Raw genomic sequence first — 7,633 nt, 5'->3', positions numbered from 1 at the left:
TTAAAAGATAGGTGAATAACTACTATATTAATTGCAATAGAATTTTCACATTAGAGCAAATATGTGGGCAGAGGAAGTGTTGGCTTAGGGGGTCGTGACCCAGGTTCGAAGTTATTTGCGCCAGCAAACAAAACCCTACACTATTGGCCCTTTCGACAATAACTTGCGTAGCGCAGGCTGCAGTCTCACCTAAAGTAGTATGGGGGGATGCAAGAACCAAGTTTCTACATCCAAAGACTAGTGTGGTGTCTTTTAGTTCCTCAGATCTGCCCCCCCACAGGTCGATAAACTCTTGGGGCTCGCCATTGCACTCTGTTAAAATAGCCTTCAGACCTTCACAAAGGTCTATGATCAGTCTTGCAGACCTTTAACAGTGAATTTTTCTACTTACACGCATTAGAGAGCAGTCCTAAATTAGTGTTTGTGTAGATTTACTTAAGTTATGAGTAAGCATAAGAGAATTCATCAGAGTCTTCGTGAAAATACTTAGACATATATTGTGTATGTCATTAACACTTAGTTAAGAGAATCGTTGATCTGGATTTAAACAGGAACACAACAAATTACAGAGATAACCATAAACACAAAGATGCAGTGGAAATACTACTTCATTTCATTAATGTAAAATACTGAAATATGCTTACAAACAGAAAATGGACATAAACGGCTAGGGCGATGGTAGCTTATCTCTGAGAATAGATGTGGTGGCTACATTCCTCTGAACTATGTTACAATGAGGCTCGAAGGCCTACTTATTGCTGAGAAACAGTGGAAAACCCTAAACATCCAAAAACCTAACCCTAGAAGATGAAACACCAAACTGTGGGCCCTATTTGGGTAAATTGGTACATCAACTTCCCAGGGTCATAACTTTGGCATACGATCTCCTTTTGATGCGTACAATATCTCTTTAGAAAGATCTATCTGAGAGCTACAAATTTGGGAAGAGCAACATCCGTCCATGGACCCATGTTTCTCCCAGTTTTCCCAAAAAACGTCGTTTAGGGCCTCAAAACGGCTCTGGAAGTTTAGGACCTGAAAAACTACTAAAAATAGTAAATTGTGCTACAATTAAGGAAACTAAAAATCTAAAAGAAACAATGGTGGGGGTCCAAGTGGAATTTGTGGGTGGCCACCAATATCTACCTGGATCATTCCTCCCCCTTTAGGAAGAAATGGTCTCCATTGTGTTGAGTTCCTCCATGAGATGAGGAAACTTCTGTTGAACTTGGTCCCTGGTGAGCCACTTGCCCTGGTGAAGGAGTTGGCCTGCTTTGACAACTCGATACAGTTGGATGTTCTACTGGCAAGTGTGCTTGATCTGTGTGTCCATGATCTGATCAGTTGCAGCTTGTTCCATGCAATCTGGATTTAACTCTGTGGGTTTGAGCTGTTCTGCAATGTTGAATGTGTCTAGTAATAGTGGAAAGTATGGCCGAAGGCGGTCCACATTGAACACTGGGTGCAGGGCAAGGAATGGGGGAATGTTAAGCTCAAATTCATTGTCTCCCATAGCCTTGGTAATGGTGTAAGGACCATATCAGAGTGGTCTAAGTTTTCGATAGGCTCCGGTAAGGCATTCCTTTTGCAAATGCAACCAGACTTTGTCACCCACTTGAAACTTTTGTGGCACCCGATGTTGATCATGTCGCTACTTGTACTTGGCATTTGATTTCTCCAGAATGTCATGGACTTGCTAGCGAATATATTGGTTGTGCTCAATGACGCTATTTGCCTTATCTGTTTCAGACTGGAAATGAGCCGAATCTGCGTGAGTAGCTGCAAATGGCATGGCCACATCAATGGGACATAGTGGTTGGAATCCCAAGCCCACCTGAAAAGGGTTGTGGCCAGTTGAGCTATGGAGACCCCGATTGTAGTTGTGCTGAACAGAGGGGAGGATCTCATCCCATGTGCATGGATGCTTTGAGTTGTACATGCACAGAATGTGTACAATCATACTATTGACAACCTTTGTCTGGCCATCAGTTTGAGGATGGAAGGTTGTGGACTTAGTGAGTTTGGTGTCCAGCATTGACTAGAGACTGCACCAAAATGTACTGAGGAACCTGCTATCCCGATCTGAGATGATAGACTGTGGGATCCCAAAGTGCATCCACACTCGTTCAAAGAAGAGTTTAGCAGTGGCTTCTGCTGTGATATTCTTCTTGCAGGCCCCCATAATGGCCATCTACGAGAACCTGTTGATGACCACAAAAACACAGTCGTTTCCATGCTTAGTGGAAGGAAGGCCTAACATGTAATCCACGGAGATGGATTTCTAAGGTCGACTAGTGGTAAGTAGCGGGGTATAGAGGCCTTGCTTCTTAACTGTCGGTTTTGCAATGGCGCAAGCAGCACATGATCTGATGTACTTCTCGACGTCATGTCGAAGATTCGGCCAGTAGAAATACTTTTGTAGTACTGCCACCATTTTCTCGACCCTGAAATGCCCAGCAGCCCAACTATAGTGTGCTTCCCAAATCATCTTGGCACGTGGTGGGCTCCAATATTGCAGCAATAATGTTGCAACTCCTGAGACTCCCTTCTTTACTTTTATCAACCCGGTAGTTCGTAACAAACTTGGAAGCGACAGTGTTGTATGCACAAGTACTAGCTCTTGCCGCAGCTGTCACTTGGTCAGCTAGCACAAGTCCGCTAGGAGCTTAAGCCAACTTCTATGAGCTCTTAGAAGAAGCTTTTTAATTGATGGATGAAAGCTAACTCGAAGGAAGCTAATCTATTTGCGAAAACAGATTGAAAAACTGAAGGAAAACGCAAACCCTAGCAAACCCTAATTCTACTAGCTAGTCCTACTGATGCAAAGGAGAGAATGCAAACTACTGAAAGAGATTCCATTACCTCTATGAAGGTAAAATACATGTGTCTAGACTACCTCTATCTAAAGAAAACATCTTTTTGTATTTTTTATTAAGTCGTCAGTTTCATCATGCATATGCTTTCACTGTTCTTTGAATGTGCAGGGGTGGATCAAGGAGGAGAAATGCTTGGAAGAGGTCAAGAAGGTTCAGAGAGGGTCTAAGGAGTCCCTAACACCCTTCCAGAGAGTTTCACAATGTTTGGATATCAAGAAACCTCATTTGTGAGCTTCTGCAGAAAGTCTGCAGGGGTTCTACAAGATGTTCAGGAATTTCTACAAGATGTTCAGAAATTTCTACAGGATGTTTAAAAATTGGATTTTGGAGGATGGTTGAGTGAGGAAAGATGCATGAATGGATATGGAGGTAGGATAGGGGTTTGAAGTGGCCTAGGGATTGGTGGATGGAGTGGTGAGAAGGTGTAGATGGCTAAATTGGCTCAAAAAAAGGCTGAAACAATGATTTCACAAAAAGGTAGGGTTACGTGGGCAAGAGGACAGATGCAAGATGAGGAACCTAGCTAGGAGATGGAGCAGATGGCTCTAATGAAGCTTATGTGGATGAAAGAGTGGTAGAGATGCTCTGCACCTTATACATTCAACTGAATCCACAAAGTCTTGCAAGTAATCAAAGTCCTAGCTAATCTAATCTAACTAACAATAAAGTGAATGAACAACAGCTTTATTTGGAAGAGAACCATGTATATCAACTATGCAATGAAACATTTCAGAGATCTGAACGCATAACCAACTTTTGCAAATGAAAACAGTACACTAAGGATTGCATGGTAAAGCAAACTAGTGTTTTTGTTTGGGATAGCACGGTTACTTCAATTCCAACCCCTGATCCAATAAGGAAGAGGTGAAACCAAAAGTGTTTGTTGACCCTTTTTTGGAGCCCTTTTCCTGTTATTATCCTACCAACTAAATCTGAACATGAAAATCTACTTTAACCATCAAAAGCAATCTGAATAACAAAGCAAGATTTAAATCTAAATAGCAGATTTTATTCTAAGAATGCAGCAAAAACACATAAAGATAAACAAAGGAGGTACTGGGCACTTGAGATGGGCCCAACCCCAAGAGCTAAAACCTCCTGAGAGAGATTTAGAGCTGGTGCAAAGCTGGATTCATCTTTATTGAGCAAGAAAAGAAGAGTTACATCAAAAACTATCCACAAAGGAAAGCTTGAAAATGTGCTGAAATGCAAAGCTAATCTACTGACTAAAATCGAACTACAAGCTAGCTAACTCCTGCCTACAAAGTGACTAACTACTGGCTAACAAAAAAATGACTAACTGAAATGAGGCCCTAAGCCCTCTTATTTATACAAATTGAGGACCCAACAGTCCTCCTAAACTTTAGGGACTCGGCTGCCCAAAACTTGCAGTTAACAGCAGTCCTACTTGACTTGCCTAGCTGCCCTTGTGATAATCGATTTGGTGGCCCTTGAACTCTGAGTTGATGGTGGAGAATTTGAGGTAAGGGCCCATAAATGAAGGGGACACCTTCCTACAAATCCTCTCCCTTGTTCTCCCACGAATTTGGCTGCCAAGTGCTCATTAAAACCTTTGATTTTGTCTCCAAATTGACCAAAAAGACTACACAAAGCACACATTAGACTTGTTGGCATAATGAATAACCCAATTCACTCTATTAGCATAAATATAATCAAAAACATGCAATAAACTAATGAGAATGGTGGATTAAGTCAAATTAGGAGGTTGAATGAGCCCATATAATTATCCTTTTTTGGGGCTCATCATCACCCCCCTACTGAAAGTGTTGCTCATCCTCTGAGCAACCAATCTATCTCCTCATCTTTTATGGCCTTGGTGGCCTCCTTGTCATGCCAAGCTTCTGAAGTGATGTCCTCTTCTTGGTCATGAAACCATGTTTTTCTCTCTGCTTCTTCCCACTGCCTGCTCCTTTTCCTAGAGAATTCTCAGCTTTGGTATGATTGTGTAAGTATATTCAATCAGATGGTGGCAATGGTGGTGAAAGGAGATGAAACCAGTGGAGGATGGAAGAAAAGAGTGGTTTCATGCCTCCTCAACAGACTTCAAGCTTCAAAACCCTCTTCATAATCGATTCTGGCCTGCCCAAAGGCTCTACAGGATGTTTCTGGTAGAAATACAGAACTTCCTGTAGAAAGTCCTGTAGCTTCCTGTAGAAGGTTGAACCATGACTAGATTGTGTTCGAACCCTGAAAAAATGAGTGTTCATGGAGGGGATGGATGTGAGGATGCCTGGGAACTTGGTGGGGACCCTTCTACTTGTGTTGGGAGGCCCCCTTTCCGCATTTTGTTCCTGCAACCTACAACAATTTTCAGGGATTAAACTTTTTTTTTTCTCTCTGTTTCTTCCTTCTTTTTCTTTCTTGCTTTTCCTCTTGCTTTTCCTGTGGCTTTTCCTGTTATGGTTTGCCCTAGGTTTTCTTTCCCTTAGCTTCCTTACCCTTAGTTTTCTTCTCTGCCTCAATATCTTGCTTCCTCACACTCTGTTTTGGCTTGTGCACTGATCAGAATGGGAATTTTGTATATGGTTTCCTCCCCAGAACGTGGAGGACAGTATCCCTCAAGTGTTTTTTCTTTGCAAACCATTCAACCAGTCCTGTCATGCTTTTCACTCTATCGAGTCTTGCCATAGAAAAGATAATGGGCTTATTATGGTCATTCAAAATACATGTGTTCAGCTGTCTGTTCAGGATTGAACAAGAGTTCCTCAATTGAACCATGTAAAGCAGTAAGACAATGCTGCTTCTCTGTATAAGGGAAATAAATCTGCATGTCTGCTCTAGGAGAAACAATGTTGAATTTGGGATCAAAAACATCAATTCCATGAACCACACGATAAAGACCAGGAAGGGTGAAAGCAGTGTGGCTCTCATACTGTCCAACAGCATCCTTGCTTCCAGCAATCTCTTGATATGTGCTAGTGATAATAAAATCTGCATGATTCATTGCAATTAGATCTGCAGTAAACTGGCAAGAGAAATGGTATTTTCCTTCATATTTTTTCCAGTATATGTTTGAATCTGGGTATTTGGTCTTCAAAGCATGGGCTATGTTGCACTGAGTGATTCCTTGTCTATGTGAAATCAGAGATGCAACTAAATGTCCATCACTGTAATTGCCAATGATCAAGTCAGGTTGACCTTTTAGCTCTACCATTACTTCATTTAATACATCCTCTAAAAATCTCTCCAAGTAAGGCCACACATCAAATCGAGAAACCCATTTCTGCAGAACTCCTTTTTCTGTTCTAAAGGGTACCCGGAGTATCCTTGAATTTTGTGTTCCACCAATTCTTTCAATTCATTGATTGCATGGAAGAGTGTTTTTTCCAAGCCCACCTCTCTCAGAACTCCAAACTTGATGAAGAAAAGTCTGGGCTTCTCTGCTCCAGAATGTTGTGCCATACTTCCTATAGAAGACCCCCCCGTTTCCTGTAGAATGTTATTCTGCCTTTGAGCGAGCCCGATATGCGGGAGAATTTCGAAAACAGGTAGAAAAACTCAGTGGAGGATGATAGGTTAACTGATTGTGCACACTTCAGTTGAGGATGTGGAAAGTGCAGATGAATAGCAGTTTGTGAGTTTCAGCCGAGCCGTCTTTAATTGCTGCATGATTTGTGGTGAGGTGGCAAAAACATGTGCTGGCCATGCAGACGGAAGTGCTGTCACGAATCATCATGTTTCCTACCTATGATCACTCCATCAATCACGTTGAAGGTCAAACAGTCACCATTACTTGTTTCCCAATTTCCTCCTGAGATGGCTGAGCGCACGTGTCTTATTCACCCACCGAGTGCTGTTGAACTGGATGAGGGTGGCTAGTTAGCTGGCCACCAATTTTTTTTTAATCCCAACCATCTCATTGCTCATGCTGTTTCCGAATTACATTCATGCAATCAGAGGAATGAGTTTTAGTCACGTACCTGAAGTCAAATGGTTGTTGTGAGGTGCTTTCTGTTGCTGCATGCATTTGTTTTGGTGGTTGCATGATGGCTTGGCTGCTTTCTTGTGTAGGTATCCTCTGGCCAGATCCATGCTGTAGGAGCTGACTTCGCGTTCAAATCTGCACCCTCAAGCTGCTGAGGTTGAATTTTCACAGGACAGAAACTTGTTTTCGCCATTTCTCCCGAATGGTAGACCGGATCGATCTAAAACTTGCTGAGCATGTTCCTATCATCATTATGCATCTCCCATAGCAAAATTGCGATCAATGGATGCATAGATTTCGAGAAAAATGGAAAATGGCTGAAGATTACAGAGATCAATTTCTCGGAAACCGTGCATCGGAATCGGCTGAAACTGCTTGGGTAGGCTACTATCACCCATATGCATCTCCCCATGAAATAGGTTTTTAAATGGATGCACGGATATGGAGAAAATGAAAAAATGGCTGACGGTGATGGAGGCGGATTTCTTGGAAACCATGCACCAGAATTGGTTGAAATTGCTCGGGCATGTTACCATTGTCCCTATACAACTCCCCCTATAACAATTTTACAAATGGATGCATGGTTTTCAAGCCAGGGAAAAAAAAAAAAAAAATCTGTTCTATGTATTTTTTTCTTCAAAGCATTCTGCAAGTTTTTGCATGGAAAGAAAAACTGAGCTTGGGTTGTGATGCAGGCATGGAGATGATGGAGGAGGAGTTTGAAGATTTTAGGAGGACTTCTGACCCCTTGAGGAAGCTCTCATGTTTGCCAAAATACCTTTTTCAAATCCATTTCTAGCTTCCTGTAGAA

At 42.0% G+C, this 7,633-nt stretch overlaps 1 pseudogene; it reads right to left on the bottom strand.

Moving 5' to 3' along the window:
- Window positions 1–5,550: 5,550 nt before the first annotated feature.
- Window positions 5,551–6,051, bottom strand: LOC149221410 (sucrose synthase pseudogene; annotated as a pseudogene).
- Window positions 6,052–7,633: the final 1,582 nt, after the last annotated feature.

This window comes from Pinus tabuliformis, chromosome Q (genome assembly GCF_031772625.1).
Source record: "Pinus tabuliformis cultivar Carrire ecotype Pingquan chromosome Q, CPIR1, whole genome shotgun sequence".
Classification (NCBI taxonomy): Eukaryota; Viridiplantae; Streptophyta; class Pinopsida; order Pinales; family Pinaceae; genus Pinus; species Pinus tabuliformis.
This window is presented reverse-complemented; position numbering and strand designations above follow the sequence as displayed.